The sequence below is a fragment of the Podarcis melisellensis genome (assembly GCF_964234715.1).
Source record: "Podarcis melisellensis genome assembly, chromosome: 10".
Lineage (NCBI taxonomy): Eukaryota > Metazoa > Chordata > Lepidosauria > Squamata > Lacertidae > Podarcis > Podarcis melisellensis.
The window spans coordinates 58,970,560-58,993,804 of record NC_138542.1 but is presented as its reverse complement, the minus strand read 5'-3'; the positions used below and the strand labels follow the sequence as shown (position 1 = coordinate 58,993,804).

Sequence of the window (23,245 nt, the reverse complement as noted above, 5' to 3'; positions counted from 1 at the left end):
TACCTCAATTAGTGATAGGTATCTGTTTCTTGGATTCTGCTTCTAGCAGCTTATGATTTCAGCAAAAGTTTTAAGATTATTAAAATATTGTTATAACACACTTTTTCATATCTTTTTCTCTTTCTGATATGTATGTCCTTTGACCATTATTGCTAATATTTTATTTAACTTTATTTTTCATAACTTCATAGCATTTATTGTGTGTGTGTATTCTGAATTTCAGTATTTTCTTCTAGTTTCTAAAATTAAACAGGATGATGTAATACACTTTAGCAATACCATGCATAACTGGAAAAATATTTAAATTCAGAATATATGCCAGTCAGAAGTGTCTGGGAAATTCACAAGTAAGGCATGGTGATTGTAGCCATTCCTGCTGTTTGCCTCTAGCATCTGGTAGTAAAAAGTATATTGCCTCTGAAATTATCATTGCTAATTGCCATTGTTAAATTTATCCTCCATTAATTTGTCTGATCCTTTAAAAAACAAAACATTCATACCATTACCACCTCTTCAAATCCTTTTGTGCATCTTCCGTTTCTTCACATCTTTTTTGTGATGAGACAACAGTTGCAAATGTTTAGTATCCTAAATGGGGATGCGCCTCAGATCTCTATAAAGGCATTGTGATATTTGCTATTTTATTTGTAATATTAAGTTCATTACATTCATGTCAAGAAAGGGAGAACAAACCTTTCCATCATATATTCATAATGCCTGAAGAATCAATCACACGAGTTCTTCTGTGTATGATCTGCAAAATGCACATCTCAAAGTTTTTCTGTATTATACAAGCAGTACAAAATTGTGTCCTCCCCGCAATGGGGCATGAATAGATAAAAGTAATATCTCAAAACTGTACCAGCCATCTTTTATAGTGAACAGAATGAATTTGTGAAAATTGTTAAGGATTTCTTAGCACTAATAAATACAGTAGTATAATATTGAAAGGCTGTATATTGAAAGGCTGCACGTTGTGCATCTGCTGATGAGAGTGTTGAAGTTGGACTTATAAGTGAAAATACCTTCACTTGAGGTTCATGCTGACCAATATCCTTGCCTCTGACAGAACACAATATGACAGACATCAGTTCAAGTGTACAGGAGAAAAGTCAATGAGGCCATTTCCTGAAATGTTTGCAAACATAAACATATCTGATATTGTCAAGGCTGGAATTCAAGCACTGATCTCAGGAGACCCATTTGTCAAGCATAGTAATTTCCACCAATTAATTTGTAGGTTATTGCATTTTCTCCTGGTTGGAGATAAACACCATGGTCACCTAACCTTCAGCACCTACCACTGCTGCCGCAAATATATAATTTCAGTTCTCTGGTTAGAATCTCACTGTGGATCACATCCACACCATACATTCAAATCACATCACTCTCCCTCCCAAATCCTGGGAACTGCAGTTTATTAGAGTGCTAGGAATTGTAACTCTGTAGGATGTAAACCATAACTCCTAGGTTTTTATGGGGGGGGGGGGAGAGCATGTGCTTTTAATGTATGGTGTGGATGTGACAAGCTTCAATCCAGAATAAAAACAAATGGAAACCCACCATCCCATTCTAGGTCCCAACCTGATCCAGGACTTACTTTTTCTGGAAGTCAGTTATTAGAAAGTGGTATATAATTTGTACCTTATTTTATTGATTACCCCAGGACATAAGGTTTGATGGGAGGGTAGTTTCTCATCGGGCATACATATATCCAACAGGGTTTTGGGCTAAAAGGTATCTTGTTCCCTGTTTCAGTTCTGCTTCCTCTTGTTGCTTTCAGACTTTTTTCTATAGCCTTTGTAACTATTGTGAATTTTGATTCTTAAACTCTAGATGCTGTAAGTCCAGAAACACTAAGTCTTCCTGTAGCCAGTTGACCATCAGTGTCTTGACTCTCTAAGTCTAATTATGATGCTACACTTGTAGAGGCCCTAATATGATTATGTCTGGAGTTCTGATTATGTAACTAACAGTCAGTGCTGACACTATTGTAGCCATCTTATTTGTGCGAGCGGTGTATCATAGGAAGAGGGCACTCAGTGTGAAGTAACAGAAAAAGAATTATTAACCTATGGGACTTCTGCGTTTAGCTGTGCATTCAATACCACTTAAACAAGAAGTTACCTGCACAGGTAAACCAGCTGCAAAAGCACCTGCCTTATGTCTTAAATTCTAATGCTGAGTCAGATTTTTGTGTCATATACTTGTTAAGAGCTGAACCCTGGTTCTGATCCATCAAGGGCTATCATTTGCCTTTTCTTTAACCATGGCATCAGGAGTCAGCTGCCCGATTTTAATATGGAACAGGCCCTTTGGCAATGTCCTTATATCAACCATGCAAGTAAGGACAAAAACCAAACCCTAGATAAGTTCTAGATGAGAAAGACTCTCCTCCCTGGAAGAGAGGGGAGTGTTTGTGGGCGGGAGCCCGAGCTCCGCCCCTAGCAGGGGGTGTTAGCCCCCTGGCTCCCCCACTCACCTGGCTGGCACCCACGCCCATCGGCAGGCACCCAACCAGGTGCCTCCGAGGAGGCGTTTACAGCAGCCTAAATGCTGCGGCGCCAGCCCCTCCTCGGCCTCACTCTCCGTCGTCCCGTCGCGGGTGTGTCGAAGTGCTAGGTGTGGCCATCGCCTATGCCTTCAATTTTTGGGTATTAAAGGAATCTGGCAGTCGTGTATTTTGTCCGATGCCTGCTTGGCGGGAGGCCATGGCACGACTCTCGGTGACATCAGGGGTGAGCCTATAGTTGGATTAGCATCAACAAGCTCCACCTACTGGTGAATAAACCCTCCTTGTTTTAGACATCCAATGCCCAAGCCAATACCTTTTCACTGCTGTAATCAATAAAGTTGTGGCCTTTTCTTGCCCATTAACCTTATATCACGTGTCCTTGTGTATTCATTCCACATTGCGGGGGTCGGGTTCTCGAACTACAAGAACCAACAGAATAGGAATATTATATCAACATTCATTCTATTTCCAAAATTCAAAGTTGAGTGTGGATCCTTATGTAGCCAAAAGATCCACAAGGCAGAATATGCCAGCAAGCATATAGATTGAGGTGATCTGGTTGATGTAATATAGTGATGGAGTTTCAAAAAACTTTCTGACTCCTAAGTAATAAGTAATATGTAATAAGAGGAGAGGTCCTTATGCAGATTAGAAATTGGTTAAGTTGTAGGGAACAGAGAATAATAAATGGATAGTTCTCTGAATAGAAAGATGTAGAAGATGTTCTCCGAGGATCTGTACTGGGACATGCACTTTTTAACTTGTGCATAAATAATCTAGAGTTAAGAGTGAGCAGACCTGATGCTAAAAAATTATTCAGGGTCATTCAAACAAAAAGAGATTATGAAGAGCTCCAAAAAGACCTTTCCAAACTGAGCGAATAGGAGGCAAAATGACAAATGCAATTCAATGTAAACAAATGTAAAGTGATGTATGGCAGCACAAAATAAATATTAATTCCACATATATTCCCATGGGATCTGAACTGGTGGTGACTGACCAGGAATGAGACCTTGGCATCCAAGTGGATAGCTTGATGAAGAGGTTGACCCAATGTGTGGCAACTGTGAAAAAAGGAAACTCCATGCCAGGGATCATTAGGAAGAGAATTCAGAATTAAACTGCTAACATCCTAAGGTATACATATCTATGATGCAATCCCATTTGGAATTTTGTGTACAGTAGTGGTCTCCTCACCAAAAAAGGATATTACAGAGTTGGAGAAAGTTCAGCAATGGGCAACCAATATGATCAAGGGGAATGGAGAACTCCCCTATGAGGAAAGGTTGCAGCATTTGAGACTTTTAGTTCAGAGAAAAGGTGAGTAAGAGGTGACATGATGGAAGTTTATAAAAATAGGCATGGCATGGAGAAAGTGGATAGAGAAGTGTTTTTTTCTCCACTTCTCATAATACCAGAACTCATGAACATCCAGTGAAACTGAATATTGGAAGATTCATGCAGTGCATAGTTAAACTATGGAACTCACTACCATAGGAGGTAGTGATGAGCACCAACTTGGATAGCTTTAAAGGGAGACTGGACAAATCCATGAAGGATAAGATTACCAGTGGCTACTAGCTCTGCTTCCATGGTTGGAAGTCTCCACGGTTGGAAGCAGTAATCAGTTTCTAGAAACCACAGGAGGGGAGGGTGCTCTTGCGCTCAGGTTCTGCTTGTGGGTTGGCCATGGGGGAGAAAAGAATGCTGGCCTAGATGGGCCATTGGCTTGATCCAGAAAACTCTTATGTTCTTAATTAAAGTCTGATAAATGGATGTAAAGCTGTGCCTTGCAATTTCAGCAAAACATACATCAGAATCAAAATGGCTTAAATCAATATCTCCATGTAATTGGTATATATTTGCAGTATTAGTCAAGATTACTGAACGGATCTTGACTGTGAATTGCTATTTATAGAGGAAGAAGAGCAGAATCCCTACAGTTAAGGGAGGAGATAGAGAAAAATAAACAAATAAAGGCCAAGAAATAAACACAATAAAAAATGGCATGAAAGATGAATAACAGCAAACATACCAGTATAAATGCTCAAGGAATCAAATGTGCCCACTGCACTGTGAATGCAAGTCTGTCAATAGTTCACCATTTAAATTTGACATGAGGATTGGCCTTGACATACAACCAATTCCAGGGGGTTATATTTGCAGTAAGCTAAAATGTTATTTCTGTCATTAGCAATGCCTAATTAAACCCTTTTTATTAGAACAGATAGTTCTCTAGTTATAGCAGACAATGTAGTATGTAATAGGTTGGTCATATGTACAAGAGCTCCAGTCTAACTGTATGTGTATGCAACAGCCTGGATTAGGATTCTACCAACAGCCCTGATCTCGAAAGAGGAGAAGGGATGAATCCTGTGCTTTGTTTCCCCTTTTTGTTCTGATTGGCAGTGATGATCAGCCCTCTGGATGACATGTTGTAGTTGTCAGGGGCTGTTTGCTAAGTACTTGTTTCCATGCACGGGTCCTCATTGAGGTAGGGGTGTGTGGATTCCACATATTATACAAACATCAAAACACTCATAAAGTAACATTTCTCATGCTATTTTGACCATGAATCCATATATACCTATACACACAATTAGGTTTGAAACAATCCACTCTATGAGTGGTATTCAACTAACATAGAGGACACCCATTGAAATTAAGAAACATGGCTGCACTAGGTCCATTAATTTCAGTTGGTCTACTCTGAGTACAGGTTTGTTGAATGCCATATGTTCATTTCTATGCATTTTAGGAAGCTGCACAAGAAAAACAGGTGCCAGAATTCATCAGGAGCTAGGTGGAGTCATAGATCTAAAACAAAGTATAGACTTGCACATGGCTGGCCAGCTTCTGTTTTGACTTGAAATGTTCGCTTTGGGCTTCTCAGAAGTATGTAAAGGGAAGAAACAGCGCCAACCCATCTGAGAGGTGCTGGAACTGTGCTCTGGCGTGCTCCAGCTGAAAAAAAGCACTGCACGTAGGAATAATGCTAAGTAGTTCGGCAGTTGTTGTTTTTAAAACTTCCTAAAATTCACAGAAATGGACATAGAATGAATGGTTTCAAACATCATTTGAGTATATGAACTAGCATATATTTACAGTGAATCTTACCATTCCAAGTGCTGGCAATTATAATGAAAAGTCAAATACTTTAATTTGTTTATGCAAATGATTTCCAACAATGTCACATACTGATTTGCAGGGCTAGTCCACCCATGAAGCAGAGTGAGGCAACTGCCTCAGGCAGGAGCCACAGTGGAAGCAAATCCAGCCTCACAGGAATGCATCGCCACCTGCTGTTGCTTCTGTGGTGGCAGCGACAGCTGTGGTGTATTCCTTGGCAGCTGGTCCTGCTGCCTCCTCAGCAGCCCTCTGCCTCAATTCTGCCTCCACTGTAAACTCAGCAAATAGGCACTGCTGGTCTTCTCCCATCCCTAGGGAGGAAATGGCAGGGGCTGCCTTCTGGGCTCTCCTGGGCTCCACCAGCCCAGAGTTGGTCCCTTTCTCCCCTGTGATGGGCTTTACTTCCCACATCAACCATCAGGTTGATTTGATCCTCTGACACTGTTTGCAATGTAGATCTTCACTTACTACTTACAACTTGGGGTGGTAGTGCCATTTTTGAGGTACCAAAATGTCTTGGGCCAGCCCTGTTGATTTGGGTTATTGGGGAGGAAGAAGCAGCCGAGATACATTCCAGACATCGTGATATATCAGTATTTAGCTGCTGATAAACGACAATGTTGATATTGCCCAACCATCCTTGGATTGCAGAGTTATGGTGTTGAGAGATATGTCCATTTCTTGACATGTGGTCAGGGACGAGTATTTGGTGATGGGAAGAGTGTAGTAGCAGGACTTTAACTTATTAGAAGATACTGCTTTTATTTCAAGTAGCTATCTTCCATTGTTTAAGAATTTAAGCCTACTATCTTAATTGACCTGGTAATTATTTGTTAATAGTTGGGAATGTTTTTGAGGGCAGCATACACATAGCACAGAAATACTAATGGAATATAATACCCCCTTTGTGTAGTAATACTTGACTCTGATATCTGCATAGAATTTCCTAGAAAGAATCTTTCTTTCTTTCTTTCTTTCTTTCTTTCTTTCTTTCTTTCTTTCTTTCTTTCTTTCTTTCTTTCTTTCTTTCTAGTACAATAGCTTTGTAAACAAGCATTTTGGTTTCCCTGTGAATGTCTCGGTCCTCAAACACTCTGCACTTCAATCAGGAGAAAGCCACACTCGCAGAGCTCAGGCGATGCTGGATTTCAGCATCAATGTTGGCCCTTGTGGAAAGATAACTGCCTAGGTAGGAGGATTGACGTTTTCCAACGTTACACCATTGAGTTGGATTTGTGGCGTTGCAAATGGGTTATTTTGTACTTGTTGGTGCAGCACTTTGGTTTTTTTGATCATCCTAAATATCTTTGCAGATGCTTACGAAAAGCTTGGCCTATCACTCAACAGAAAGAATCACATATTACAAGCAGTAATGAAATCATTCATACCTTGAGTTTTGATGAGGTGAAAAGATCTCTTGAGACCATAGTAGAAAATTCACTTAAGGAAAAATCATGATTAGGAATTATTACTAAAGAGATGAAAATAAAATAGCAGGTATCACAATGCCATTATAGAAACCTTATTATATTTCCACTTAAGAATACAGTGTGCTGCTCTGGTCACCCCATTTCAACAAACATATCTAGGCAGGCTGGAATGGAGTGGGGAGATATGACAAGTGATTGAAGATATATTCATGCTTCTTTCTGAAATTACTAGACTCCAGAGTCATCTAGTTCAGTTTTCTGGCAATAGGTTAAAAACAGAGAAAACCACATAGTTAACTAATGATGATGATTGTTCATCATAAAACAATGGCCTTTAGTTTATATAGCTTCATAAGAGGATTAGATAAATTCATGGAGGACTGGTAAATTCATAGCCATTATAATTGCTTATATGTACTATCTGTGCATGGCATATGACAAAAATATATATTTGACAAATCCTTGGCCTAAGGGGCTTAAAATCTGAAAACAAATACAAGAGAAACATCAGTGTGAGAGGAGGGAAACAGAAGTAAAACTAACAGGAAAAGTATATGCCATTCTTTCAATTATACATACTTCAGCTTAATTATAATAGTATATGGAGAGTAAGGGGTTGCTTCAGAGAAAAATATTAATTTGATGAGCGGCCTGAAGGAAATATGGGAGGAGATATAATAGAGGCATTGTGGGAGGCAGTTCCAGGCATAAGGGGCATACGGGACAAAGGGTGGATTTGTTTCAGAGAAGAGCATGCTGGATGAATGGAAGTGTACCAAGGTGAAACAATGAAAGACTAGCTGAAATATGACTGCAGTAATCAGAATGGGAGATAACTGAAACATAGACCAGGTTTCTTCTGAAGGCCATTAGCCATGATAGGTAAAAACTGAATTACTGTATTCAGGATCTTATTAACCAGTGCTATGAATGACTATCAGGTTATGACTATTTCCATGATGCCTTATTTGAGAGCTTCTTGGTGCATCTGACTGGCAATTGTTAGAGTATGCTGGACTGACCTGGTAAGACAATGTTTATATGCTTAGGAAGAAGAGACAAACTATGATTCTTCTGTTTATTTGGATGGACATTGGGTTCCAATTAGTGTCTTTAGCTACTTGGTAGACATATTTCAGTACAGTGGTACCTTGGGTTAAGAACTTAATTTGTTCTGGAGGTCCGTTCTTAACCTGAAACTGCTCTTATCCTGAAGCACCACTTTAGCTAATGGGGTCTTCCACTGCCGCTGCACCGCCACCGCACAATTTCTGTTCTTATCCTGAAGCAAAGTTCTTAACCTGAGGTACTATTTCTGGGTTAGCAAAGTCTGTAATCTGAAGCATCTGTAACCCGAGGTACCACTGTACTTCACATTAGCACAGCTTCCAAGGTTCAGATATGCTAGGTAAGTTTCCTAGTGTATTACAACTTATAGGTCCTTTTTGGGAAGGACTTTTAGGGAAGGCTTTATAGCAGTTCACATTATTTGCATGTTAAGTGAAGCATTCCCAGGTATGGTCTGGAAAGACTCCTGCCTAAACCCCTGGAGAGCTCCTGCCAGTCAGTGTCAACAATACTGAGCTAGATGGACAGTTGGTCTGCCTTAGTATAAGGCAGCTTCCTATCCATAAGGCTGCTTCATATGATTTAATAAGGCCAGGATTCGACCATGTATCAATCAGATTTTTATTCAGTCTACCTTGAGGTACACTGTTTTCAATACACAGCATTTAGTGATAAAAGCCCAAAGTCAAAAATACACAGTGATTAGCTGAAATATTGAATATGCTCAAGACCTTTCTTCCTAGTATTTATTGAGTCTGAAAGTGAACTATATATCCAAAAGAAACTATACATGAAGGCTGATTAGATGCCCCCCAAGTAGCAGAGTTGTTGCACTGTTAAATGCTTCAGTTCAAATATGTGGGTAGGCAGGAAGAAATAATTTGCTGCCAGTTAATTTTTATTTGAAAAGTAGTACACCTAACTTTTAATTCATTTTCTGTGTCTTTTTACTGCTTATTTAATTAGGATATGATTCAGGTCCAAGCTGGCAGTGCATGGCAGATGTAATGGCCTCCTGGTTTTTTATTTAAATAAAAAGCAGCTGCAGGATACTGCAAAGAGGAATAGTACTGTGTGTGAGAATGACTACTTAACCTTTTCTCCTCCAGCCATTTTTGCTGAAGGTCATTTACCCCCCAAGCGGTTTTTCATCTTTTCTCCACAGGTGAAAAAGCAGCTTGTGGTGGTGGGGATGGGTGTTAAATGTCAAAATTGTTGAATGATTTTGTTCCCTAAGTGTAACTGAAATTATTTTCAGCAGCGGCTCTCTGCTTGCAGAATGCTCTCCCCAGAAAGCATGCTTGACACTATAGTTGTTGTTTTTTTATATTTGGTTTTGATGTTTTTTGTTATTTCTATTTTTATTATGTAAGTTGCTTTGAAACACTTTGGTGTAAAACACGACAAATAAATACTACTAATAATGATTATTTATGACATAAATAAATACCGGTAATTGCAATTGGGGCCACTATTATGATAGGGACAAAAGTTCTTTCAACTCCTGGATGGTTTGTCCTTCACTATTGGGCATTATAATGGGAAGGAATTATTTTTCTGCACATAAACAATATAGAATTGCATTGAATCCCCTGTCTCTATGTTTCATGTGTCCTTTCTCTTTTCTCAGGTCATATTGACCATGTTTTACTTTTACAACCAAGAGCATAATAGACATAGAAATTAAGTGCTGCATAGTTTTCCAGGGCCTGCAACTCAGCAGGGGCCCCATTGAGAAACAATTGCTTCTCCTCTTCACCACTGCTTGCTTGTTCACCTGCCTCCTGCTTGAGTCTAGGCAGCAGCGGTGGTGAAATGGAGGAACAGAAAATGGCATGACCTGTTTGTTCATTGGCTCTCTACTTCAAGTTGGTAGTAGCAGTGCTGAGAAAGAGGAGCTGTAGGAGCTGATGATAATGGCAGTGTAGATGTAGACTCCCTAAGGGAGGTGCCCCCAGGGAGTGTGCACTGTCCATGGACCCTTCAAAACCAGGAGCCGCCACATTCCCTTCAAATCATTTTCTTGCTTCAAGACAATGTATTTTCTATCTGTTTAGGGTCAGGCAATATTGATCCACAAACTGGTTAAACCATAGTTCTTGATATAACTAACAGTGTAATCTTACACATATCCACTCAGAAGTCTTTATGAATCTAGTGGGTCTTACTCCCAGGTAAGTGTGGGATAACCAGCCTCATAAAACAAACATGCTTAAGTCTAATTAATGCATGAAGGGGTTAAGACCATACAGTAAGTTGTCATGCCATGCTTAGTTCACCTGGGGAGGACTGGGTAATCAAGCCTTTGTTCTCTCAGTCTATCAGAGAAGCTCAACACGTGAAGAGGTTTTGAGCTGGTTACGGCAGCTCAGATTGCATGGCTCTCATGAGCCATTCTTGTGTTCCTATACCAATAATTTTGGAACTATACAAGTGTAACTAAGCCAAGTTTTACTGCCTGTGCAACTTTTTCTGAAGGATGTATGAAAAAGCACATGAATGTACCCTTTGGAGGGTTTGTAAGTAAACCATTTGAAACTTATTAAACATGTGGTCTTTTTGTATGATGGGGAAGATGGAAGTTTTGGAGCTCACAAGGACATATTTTAAAGGTCTAACAACCTATATTTCCACACTTTGCCGCATATTTAGTGATTTTAAATATCTGCTGGGGTTCTCTCACCAAAGAGTACTTGCCCCAAACTTGGATCTTGGCTTCCAGGAATTTTCCTTTTATACCAGTTTTTCCTTGCTACCAAGAGTAAGTGGATATAAGATTGCAGCCTTAATCAGCTACTTTAAATACTAGCATAGTACCTTAACTATATCAGAAGCTGGAATGTTGTTCCATATCAAAATGACTGAATGGAGTTATGCATTATAGCAACAGCTTAGAGATTTTTTAAAAATCTTTCATATTTTTAGCACTAATAATAATAAAAAATTATTTATATTCCGCCCTCCCCGGCCAAGACCGGGTTCAGGGTGGCTAACATCAAATATATAATACATTAAAACATAAGATCAAACAATCAGTTGAAATACAGCTTAAAATCAGAATAAAATCCGATGGCAACCCACGAATTATAACTATAACTATGGGGTGGGAACATTAAGTGTTCACCAGACCCAGCTATTTGTGCTGGTCTCATATGAGCTGGTGAGAAGGGTTAGAGGGGCCCCTTACATACAAGGTCTTGAAAAAAAAGGGGGGGTCAGACTGGAACAGGACCAAAGGCCTGGTGGAACAGCTCTGTCTTGCAGGCTCTGTGAAAAGATGTCAAATCCTGCAGGGCCCTGGTCTTTTGCGATAGAGCATTCCACCAGACTGAGTGTTCCACAAATTGCTCAATAGTTAACATACTGTAATATTATTTTCTCCTGTACATCACTTCTAAATTGGATACTGAAGTATTTCATAAAAAGGTTAAGTATCAGACCTGTGAAATATCTTTAAATGGTTTTAAATATTTTTCTATTTAAATTTTGTGGGGAGAACGTTTTTCTTCATTGTTTTCATTGGTTACAAATCTTAAAAAACAAAACAAAACAGGATGTAAACGTGTATTAATATTACCAAATTTTAATTCATTTATATTACTAAAAAATATTCTTTTTTCAGTATTGCAGCAAAATTGTTTTCTTGATATAAATTTCAGGTAAAGTGGGGGGAACATGCTTAAATTGTCCAAACACTGAGTGTACAACTCAGTGCTAATATCGCCTCTGCTTATCCCACTGAATGAGTTAGAAGCTGCATTCTTGCTACCCATTCTATTTGCGGGCTTTTCTAGATTATGCCAATTTTTAAGTAACATGTTTCCTTCTACAAGTCATTCCATTATTCACAAGGTATATGCATTTGCACATATTATGTGAAAAACCCATATATCAGCATATTTGTGACTTTCTCATGCATACATATCTAAAGCTTGAATGGCATGGTTATGATGTCATTAAACTGGTATAACAGTTTAACAGATTTGTGTCTAGTGGAAACATTCTTCTCTAGATAATATGGATATATAAAGCTGTTACAGTTCTTTTCTTAAGCAAGGTCCTAAATACAAAAATATGTCATGTGAAAACTACAGTTGGGCCTCTGAATCTAAGTCAATTTATAGTTGAAATGTTCAATGTAAACCATGCAACAGCTTCTGTTAATTTTAAAGAAAATATTATTTGCTGTTATGCTGAGCATTGTCATCCATGTACTGGTCACCTCCAGTCTGGATTATTACAATGTCCTCTATATGGAGCTGCCCTTTGGACCAGGTTACTTGAAAGATTGTCATATCCCTTATATAGCCAACTGATCATTGTACTTTGCTGTTGAGATCCTCCTGCAGGCATCATCTTATCAGGGATTCTGTGCCATACATTATAGGAGTTGGGCCTTTAGTGTTGTGGCACCTTCAATTTGTCATTCCCATTATTTAAATATTAGACAAGTACTATCTGTTGTCTTTTTGGTGTCAACTGAAGACCCTCCTCTCTCAACAAGGCTTTTAAGTTGATATATTTCCCAGTCTGCATCTGCACTGAAATTGCTTTTAATGTCTCTTGTTTTACCACTCCCCCCCCCCCCGCCTTGGGCTCATATGGGAGGAAGAGTGGGGTATAAATTTAATAAATAATAAATTGAAACTGCTAATATCTACTCTAGAGTAATCCAGTTGCATACTGTGGCCTAACTTTAGCTGTATGTAACAAAGGAAAAGTCTCTTAGACGTCTGATTTTACTTGTGTTTTCAAGAATATCAACCCTTGTAGCGATGGACAGGTTCAAAATCTAAGTACCGTACCTCTCAGGCTGCTTGCTAAAACTGAAATATATTGAATATGCTTGGTGGTAATAATGTAGGCAAGCAATTTCTATAAAATAAAAATTTCATTATACACATTTGATAAGGACACTGCGTTTGCTGTTGCATAGTGCTAACCATTATTTTGCAACCATAATGTGGGGAAGAGTCTACAGGGAAGCCAATATGATTTACTTTATGTCCTTAAAAAAATCATCTTTAATTTGCTTATAGAATACTTTCCTGGAATGAGGTAATTGTTAATTTTAACAAATGTGAATTAAAATAGTTATTACAACCCTCCCCCTTAAGGTCCCATTTTTATTACAAAATGACTCCACATGAATATGCTGTAGACATGATACTGTCTAATATCCTCCTCTTCTTTCTACTATACAAAACAAAAACTGAAAAAAGCCTGCAACCATGTTCTTGAAACATATTATTTACATGTTTAATACCTAAATACTAGAATACTTTAAGCTGCAATTTATATTATTTTTAAAGAAACTATGGGTGCACTCTTCAAGAGTCATGTCTGTTTCTTAAGATTCTTGAAAGTAAAATGTTAAATACAGTGATCTGTACCAAAGAATAACTGTATCTAAAGTTATACTCCAAGCACAACTTTGTAATCTGCTCAAGAAATTTCACTTTCTGTTCAGATAAGTGCCTAATTATTATTATTATTATCACCAACAGTTTAGAATAAATAAGATTTCCTCCACAGAGGAAATGTGAACTCCCAAACCACATGTCAGCCCTTATTTGCACACACATTCTTATATTGAAGTGCATTTAGATTTAGAATTGTCATTAACTAGAACTGTCAAAGATTTAAAAATAGGGCTGGTTTGGTTTACTAGCTAGGTGGAGATGCTAAGAACCAAATATCGCATTCTTATAAATATATACAGTATATTACAGTTTAAAGCCACCTCAGCCAAAGCTTTCTTTTTCATAAGCCAAAGCTTTCTTTTTCTAAAGTGCCCTCCTACTATAAAGTCTGCAATTCCAGGTCTTGAGGAAATGGTGCTAATGCAATACAGTAGATCTACATACATGATTAATGTAATAATAACAATAATAATAATTATCAGATTTTAAAATGCTGGAGGAAGATTAGAATAAAGGTTCACCATGACAGGAAAGAGCCACCTCATGGCTTCACCATATGAAAACCAGACCTAATGTTTGTTAATTAAATAATAGTGACTTAAAGAGTCTAATGTGGCAAGTCCCTCATTCTGAATTACAAAATGAGTTGATCAGATGCTAGATCCTTAGTGTGTCAAACCAAATCATTTTATAGTTAGTGGGGGAAACTTCACTTCAGTGATTTATCTTTCAGAGTTATGCATTCACTTTTACTAAAAATATTATTTTTGTCTAAAATAAAAATCTGAATTCTGCAATTCAGTATAAGTTATGAAAGAAGCAAATTTTCATCTTTTATTTTGTATAATTGAATGGCCATGGAGTGAGGCAAACAGCTATAGAGGGTACTGACTGCCCCACTCATGGATCACTGAAAGTCTCACTCAGATCTCCCAGGTATGTTGCTAGGTAAGGCTCACACATTTGCAAGCCCTAAAAGGTTAGAAAGTTGACTTGAAAAAATTAAAAGCAAGATTCTCAGCATGTTGAATTTTGCACTTAATATAAATATTTGTGCTTGAACAGTGTGTATACAAAATGCACATAGCTCCAGTTGTTTTGAAAAAACAGCAACACTGAACAATTTCCCCAATAAACAGTTATCAGTATAAAAACTGAACATGCATACACCAACACAAATATTGGTAAATATCAGAAATATATAACAACCATTACAATGGTGACACTTAAGAGTGGGATAATGTAGGATGTAAAAAAAAAGTTATAAAGAAATAAAAAAGCTGGTCACATTTTTCCTGCCCTTTGCTAGCTGTATATTGGAGGACTTCACTGTCCACATACTAATCTTGGAAGAGTGGAAAAAACACCTTTTAAAACATTTCCATGTTCCAAGTTGTTGCTTGTGGAACATTGCAGTCCTAAAATAATTGCATGTATGCACAAAACAAAGATTTGTTTCCAATATCAGCAGAACAGCAAATGACTGGAAAGTTTAGAAGATCAGACAGAGAGCAACAAAGAGGCAAACAGACCAAAACAGCAACAGAGATGGACACAGAATTTGAAACAAAGGCCAAGGCTATGTGCATGCCGTCCTTCCACCCATCTTTGTTTCATTGCAAGGGCGGGGCTTATTTTAGATCACAATCCTCAATCCACTTACACTGGACTAGCAAAACAAGCTTCAGTTCAGTCAATGCAATTACTCTAGAAATACTCTTCGGTAGGTGGGTCAAGGATTGTACCTGCAGTAACAGGGTAAAGTTTCAAACAGCCTTCAAACAGATTGACGAATCTGTCAATCCTGAAGTGATTTGAATGGAAGCATATTCCATTGAGTTCAATGGACCCTACTTCCAAGTAGCATTGTAGCCAGAATCCCACTAAACAGAGGTTTGAGAATCATTAAGATTTTGACATTTTTACACACAGGGCCATCCTCCAGCTCTTGACTGACAATTTGCCTTTGCTAAAGTGAAACCATAGCTATCTGCTTTCAGTCACATTTTAATTTTGTGAAAACTAGCTGGTAAGAGGTTTGGCCTGGCTAGAAGGACAAAGGTGAAGAGTTGGGAAGAGCATAAAAGTTGGGAATGAAGAAAGGGAGGAACAGAGTTAAAAAGAAAGTGCACCACTGAGGATAAAAGGGAAACTGGAATATTCCAAGGAATGTGAACAGGAGGCATGCCATTTGCATGGAGCCTGTTGGAGTTAAAATGGAGATTCTCCAAAATGGGAGGATACCTATTTGCCTGGCCCAGCACCTTTTGCTAAGGCTCAAAGGATAACCCCCCCCCCCACTCATTTGAAGATAGGACTAGAGAAAGGCCCTAAACAGTATGCTTGTATCACAGTTCTTACTGCTTTTGGCTTCAGAATATTCTAAGAAGCCATTTTTTTAAAAATCTAAAAAATTCTCCATGCAATGTCCCCATCCTACAAATTCAGCTGTAGTTTCCTGGAAGTGATTTCCATGACTGTGAAAGTAAGTTTGTCAGCTTTTGTCATCACAAGAATCACTTGGGAAACTGCAGCTATATTTGTGGGTTGCCCTGGTAAAACACTTTTTCTAGGGATGAGAAAGGTTAGAGTGCATTACATGGAGGTATTTTGGAATCTCTGAACTGACCCAGTCATAAACATTAAATCAGCAAGCTGATTCTTCAAGAGGTCTGAGCATTTGAAAACACCTACTTTTTGGAATCATATAAAGGTACATGATTTTCTAGGAGCAAAAGGAGAGCTTGTGGAATTTTCTGAATGTTGGGCAAGGCTTGTCTCTAAGAAATGTCTGAATGGGCATGTCCAGAGCCCAAATAAGAAATTTGGGGAGTGTTATATACACATATATCCTCTTCTTCTATCATTACCCTATTATTATTATTCTAGTATTCTATTCATGGAAACTATAACAATTTAACAATTATTCAAGTTAAACTTTTACAGTTCAGTATCTGGGTCCTAAATATTATTTTTCAGATATGATATCCATCTTCAGATAACTAAAGGGCCATCACATGGAAGATGAAGTAAGCTTATTTTCTCCTGTTCCAGAGAGTAGGACTTGAATCAATGGATTCAAGTTACAAGAAAGGAAATTCCCAACTACACATCAGGAAGAACTTTATGACAGTAAGAGCTGTTTGACAGTGGAACAGAGTCCATCAGGAGGTTGTGGACTCTCCTTCACTGGAGGTTTTAAGGCAGAATTTGGATGGCCATCTGTCATGGATGCTTTAGTTGAGATTCCTGCATGGCAGGGTGTTGGACTTGAAGACCCTCAGGGTCACTTCCAACTCTACAGTTCTATGATTCTATGAAATACTTCACTGAAACAACACTTTGTATCCCCTTCCGTCATTCCTTTCAGTACACACAGGCACACTCATACATGCAAACACTTTCATAGTAAACATGGACAAAGGTTTGAGATTAGGACCCAAATGCTCAAAGCCTCAGTCTCCTGATGTGCTTGTAAGTATTATATATAAGAAATACCCTTTGAAACTCCTTGTTAGGACATAGACACACAGACAAACATTGCTAGCCATGCATAGATGAAAGAACTCTCAGTTGCTTTTCAGGGAATATAATTGCACCCATACCTTGTTTACTGTTAATTTTAATTCTTTTAAAATGTTTTTAATTGTTTGTAACTGTTTTTATAGATAATGTTAATATTTCTTGTATACATTCTAGAGGTTTTATGACAATAAACAGTATATAATTTTTGTAAAATAAATAAAAAAATATACCTATGTGAATATAGGGACACAAAATCCTTAAAATATCTACACAGCTTTGTGTGTACCTATTATATGCAAACAAAGAGCAGCGGTACTTGTTTTGCCCCATACATCCCAGAAATGCTTTAAGACTGGCATCTATGGAAAGCGAGGGTTCAGACAGCCTATATATATATATATATATATATATATATATATATATATATATGAAGGATGATAACAGGGTTAAGGTTTATTAAAGACTAGAGATCTATTGGCTGGACTTTTTATTGAATTCCAGGGGGAGGTGCATATTCTGTTAGTATTCTGAAGACCATCTGTCTTTTCCTGTTACACTAGTCATACAGGTAAATATCACACATCAAATTATTCTTCTACTTTTTTTTTTTTAAGAGTAATGAAATCCTTCTGCCATACAAGGAGGGATACTGATTTATTAAGTTACATTATGGGCTAGAAGAAACAAGTACCATCATGTATGTATCAAACAGTAAGTTGTTTTCAACCCCTATGACCAAGTCCCTTTTTGAAGAACATATTTCAAGTCTCATTTTTCACTTTTTATAACATTGTCTCAGCAGTTGCATTCAAAAGAACAAAGGTTCATATTATTAAGGCTTTCAAATGGAAATGTACAGGACTAAGTATTTCACTGCTGCACTGTTTACCCACATGAGATCAGCTTCTCAAAAATGATTGAAAAAGAGTAAAGATTCTCCTGTTCTATGGAAAATGGGAGACCAAAGTGGAGCAAGTTAAGGTCATGCTGTATCCATAGTTAACACCTATAATTCTTAGTTATATATGTTTATCTCCATAGGTTTTTGAAACATATTTGTTGCATTTATTAAGATTGGGAATTTTTACTATGAATAGGCAGAGGTTTCACAGTGGGAATCTGGGCATTTACAATGGAATTTTGAAAAGCTTACACCTGGTGTAGAGGCATAGAGGGTAAAAACTGCAGAGAAGCATACTTATGACTCATACATAGATAGTTTTAGGGATGGTCTCAACTATGAATACATAGACTTGCATATGCCTCTCATTAAAAAAAGAGAGGGTATTTGTGCATGAGGGGTAGGCTGGTGAATATATGTTTGTTTTTTGACAGAAGGCCAGACTTCCTTCCAGATTTTATTTAGGGGGAATTAGAATTATGATGCAGGGCAGCAACAGCATATTTTGGCTGTAAAACAATATTTGTATTTGGGGCTAGCTTTTGTTTACTAGCAGTTTTTATGCTGTTTTCTGTCAATCTCTTGATCATTATCAACATTTGAAGGCAGTGAACAGATACAAAAACTGGTTAGAAACTTGAAGAAGTGGCTGTATGTGATCAGATGCAGGATAGTAAAATGAAACCAGCAAACCAAGGGCTAAATGTCAAGGAACGTTTGGGCACGTAGTTGTACAACATACAAGAACACTGAGGTATGTAGTTGTACAATTCTTGCTAATGCTGAGGAGACGTAACAGTGTGATCTTGTATACGCTTACTTGGAAGGAACTCCCAGTGGGTTCATTGGGACACCCAAATAAGGGTGAATAGGATCAGACTGTAAATTTTGTATGCAAGCCCCTGAAAAATAATAATAAATGAGGCAGGCTTGAAAGCAAGCCATTTTAAAAATGGATTTGGTAGAAAATATGCCATGGCTTTTAATGCAAAAATTAAAATTAAAATACAAGATTGTTAAACTGAGATGTCTGATGTGTCCAGTTATTAAAGACATGTATCACTAAAGTTCTGAGAGGTGCAATTAAGATGGCACACCCTCTAGTGAGTGCTACGGTTTACTCAGAGAACTACACCTTGAAAAATAGTACATCATAACCTAGTGTTGAAATAATCGTGTCACTGCAGTGATTTCAGTGGAATTTTGTGATTATGGGGACAGTGTTATGTTAAGGTAGCCTTAGGAGTGGTCCCATGTGTTCACACCTTGGCACTGCCAAGCACAATCACAGAAACATGCTAGTCAACATGCACATAGCATGCATACACATGCATTTCCATCTCTTAAGCAAGCAGAGATACATGCCAAGATATTTAGGCACTTGGGTGTATGCATCCACACACAAGCTCAATGATCCTTTTAAGGCTTGTGCACACATTATCTACCCAGGGTAGATGCCACCTGTCCCATGTAGCCTGTATTTCCCCTGATGGATCCACACTTACCTCTAGTGAATTAGCTCTAGGCACTGCTTAGAGCTAGCCTGCTGCTACCTAGAGGTAAACAAAACAGTTACCCTCTTGGTACAGCAACCAAGGGGTAAAAGTTAATGTGTGCACAAGCCCTAAGAGATACACCTGCACTTAGATATATAGAAAAGTGTGTGACTGGGTAAATGGGTTCAAACCCTAAAACATCCTGAAAAGCACAATGGATAAAATGTGCTAAAGTCATTCACGCACAAACGCACAAACGCACAAACCACCACCAATCAGTAATACAAAAACTGACTCACTACAAACACACACAGTAAATTCAACTCTAAACCTATGCAACTATGATAAAAAAATGCATTTCCAAAAAAAGCTCATAAATCTCAGTAGTTGATATTATCTGGTACAGTTTTATGCTGTGATCAGAAAACCTTCTGTGCTTAAAAAGGAACACAAATTTCCACCTCACCCCCAGTAACTAGCAACTTTCTATTTTCACAAAAAAACCCCTATGTGGTAGGATTTCTTGTCAGTCTTCCAGATAATTTTGTAATGTTCATTTCTTTTAGTAGTTCATATTTGTTTCCTTTGTGTCGCACCCATATTTCAAGGAATACATGGAGTTCCTAGACAATCTATCATCCCGATTCTGGCCAGACATTGCTTAGCTTCATAGCCCAGCACCTTTGCATTGTTTTCTGCACCTGCTGCTCTGGACTACTAATTTTTTGTTTTCCTTCTTTTGCAGTCTCATCCATATTTCATTTTGGATAATATTCTTCCTACTCAGTTGTTCCATAGCAAATTGCCATCAATGGAGGATTTTCCATGTCAGCACCTTGTAATCTTAAAATTGTGCTTTCTGACTTTCAGTCTCTTAGAGGACTGCAGTTGTCCTGATATTTCCCAAATTCTGACTTTGTGCTTCAGCAGCTGAAAGCTGTAGTTATTGCAGAATGATCTCTATTCTTGACTGATGTTCTTTTAGTACTGCATCAAATACTGATCAGACAAACAACTTTCAATCGGCATTGGAACTTGACGGGAGAAAGGAGTCAGAACCATGAAAGAGGTTACATTCCTTATTTTGCTTTATCTTCACACTTAGTTTTATATCCAGTGAATTCTATATAGTTTCCTACAGAGATTGCATAAATCAGGATTGTTGTGTCTCCATGCATGAAATAATTAACACACTACTGAATTTGAGATGAGAGAAATATTAAGCTTCATGAGGATTTGGAGCTAAATTCTCCCCTTTCCTAGACTCTTCCCAATCAGTATTGCTTTTTGTTCCCAGGCTTCAGAATGGATGACTTCTCTTGCTCAGAAGTATTGGACGCTTCTACAAAAAACCCTGCTATGTAGAAGCATCCATTATATCCTTCATGGCCCTCCTATGCTATATATTTTTAGTTAAGAAAATAAATCCAGCTTATATCATACAGATAAGTGCTCTTTCTCTCTCTGTCACACAACACACATGCGCACGCATACACACACAAGCTAACATAATATATTTGTGTTTTCATTATCGCCTTGTATTGCTTTGGTGACCAAATGCTTCCTAGGCAGATTAGATCAGCATGGCAAAGTCCCAGCTGGACTTCACAGAATGTTCCTGTTTAATGCATCCATCACCTTTTATGACAAAGTAACTCATGCCAAAAAAGATTCACCTTCAATAGAGAACAAATCTCAGCATTACGATTTGTTCTTAGTGTAGCAGCCACTGGTTGTCTACAGCAAACTCATTTTTCCAATTGCTTTGGATCTGGATTCTACCATATGATGCCTGGTTTTGGAGTCATTTTAAAATCTACCATCACATAGAGCTTGTGGGAAGTTTTATTCCTCTTCTCTCCCTGCCATGCTTCCAGATCAGTTGATGTAACATGAGACAGCATACAGGCACACAAGGCAGATTTTGTCAGGCTCACAAACAGTGAGCAAAGCAATGAAGCTCCCATGGTAGGGAGGGTGAAGTGGAGGTGCAACTGATCCACAAACCATTTTGTGCTGCCTGGGAAGAGGAAAATATTTCAATTTGAGCTGCAATGATTAATGCCTGCCTGCTGGGGGTGGGAGTGGAGGTTGCAGGATTTCATACCAAATGTCGCAAGCAGCAAGGGTATTTTAAAGGAATAAATTGATGTACGGTACCATTCATTCTCTTAGTTAACAGAATTATGTGCAAGAGGATTTCAAACAATTCAAAACAAACTCCATCCTTAACTGATTTTCAATTATCAGTGCATCAGATATTGTGCAAAAAAAAAAAAAAATTAAAAAGGAAAGAAAAATCAAAACCAATTAATTTCTTAATAACAAATGTTAGGAATTAATAGCAAAGATTAAAAAGAGAAGAGTCAAACATGCCAGGTAATAAAAAGACATGTGCAGAATTTTGAAGGGACTATATAGTAGGAGGGTAATCTTTAGAGGGGATTCAGAGAACCACCAATGCCACCTTTAAATTTTTGGGAGAATCTCTGCTGAGGACAGCTCTAGGCAGTTCTTCAACTATATATAAATAACTGCTGAACTTAAAGTTTTACTGAGATCGATCCTATTTAATCACATTATTTCAATTCTCAGTATCAGCCAATTAATATTGAGAACAGAATTAACCATAACCTGAAAGTCCTGTTTTCCTGATAAACAACAGAGCTGACCAATGGAAAGTGGAAGATGTGGTTGATGAATCTTACTTATCTGATCTCAATTACTGATCAGAATTTGATCTGGAACTGAGATCAGCTTAATAAAAATTACCAAAAATGTCTTCCACTCCCTGAATATCAACTCCACAATTTACTGGGAAAGTAGTATAGTTGTGATATGCCCCAAAGAAATCTATCTAACATAGTTACCTGTATATAATGTATGCAATCACACCCGCTTATGATGTGTCACCACATAGAATCCTTCAGCATCTTTGGTGAAGATCTCTAAGACCACATGCCAAACCAGTGGTTTACATCATCCCTCTTATTGGTGCACTAATCCTCCCTTGGATGTGATAGGGAGAAAGGCCCCATGGATCCCTAAAAATACTTAGCTTGAAGCAAACTAACCATGCCAACCAGCGGCTGATGGATGCATGCATTCCTCCAGTCTAGCATGGATGATTGTGTGTGGCCTAGATTCTAGAAGTGAGATTTTTAAATCTCATGCTACACATACACCAATTCAGAGGGCTATTTATCAGCAAAATCCTTATTCCATAATGGACTGGGATTTTCTCTCTATCCAATGTTATTTACTTAAATGCCCAGTACAAATTCTTCTCCAGATACCAGATATTTACTTTGTGTGTGTGTGTATATATATATATAATTCAGAAGACTGGGTTTCAAATCTATAATTTCTCTAATGAGATTTTTTCCTTTTTAAAAACTATGAACTTAACTTCAGTCTTTTGTATTTTGAAAGCAATACCAATCCATGATGGCAGGTATTGAAATGCCAAAATTAATCAAACCTATTGGATGTAATGGTTTTTATGCAATGTTCCTCTCTACACTACCCTGGCAGCTTTTCCACAAATAATAGAGAGATAAAACTGCATCAGTTAACATGATACACAGGGTTTGATCCAGGCTAAATTGGTCACATTTAGTCAATTTGAAATCAGTGAGATGAATTGGTAACAATAACATGTCAAGCCTCATTGATTTCAGTCAGACTAAAGCATCACTAAATTACTCTGGATCCAACCCACCAAATATATCATAGAATGTGAGCAGACTTGTAAGAAT

The 23,245-nt window shown here is 37.9% G+C and overlaps 1 protein-coding gene and 2 long non-coding RNA genes across 43 annotated transcripts in view; 1 reads left to right on the top strand and 2 right to left on the bottom strand.

Moving 5' to 3' along the window:
* Positions 1 to 23,245, bottom strand: part of CACNA1C (calcium voltage-gated channel subunit alpha1 C) — a gene marked incomplete at its 5' end in the record, with an annotated part of 525,599 nt that overhangs the window by 47,510 nt on the left and 454,844 nt on the right. The gene's annotated exons all lie outside the window — the stretch shown is intronic.
* The window catches only part of LOC309378848, a 118,642-nt gene that overhangs the window by 57,599 nt on the left and 37,798 nt on the right, over positions 1 to 23,245 (top strand). For 2 of the 10 annotated variants that reach the window (XR_014172184.1, XR_014172185.1), the window contains exon 4: positions 20,233 to 20,556. The exons of 4 other annotated variants lie outside the window; for them this stretch is intronic. This is a non-coding gene — a long non-coding RNA (uncharacterized lncRNA). Of the gene's footprint in view, positions 1 to 14,047; positions 14,416 to 20,232; positions 20,937 to 23,245 lie in introns of those variants that run through there. 4 more of the 10 variants (XR_014172187.1, XR_014172189.1, XR_014172188.1 and 1 more) reach the window with 3 other exon arrangements.
* LOC309378925 lies at positions 1,483 to 4,266 on the bottom strand. The gene is made up of 2 exons (XR_014172298.1): positions 2,949 to 4,266; positions 1,483 to 2,394 (listed from the first exon to the last, which is right to left on the bottom strand). It is a non-coding gene; the product is annotated as an uncharacterized lncRNA (long non-coding RNA).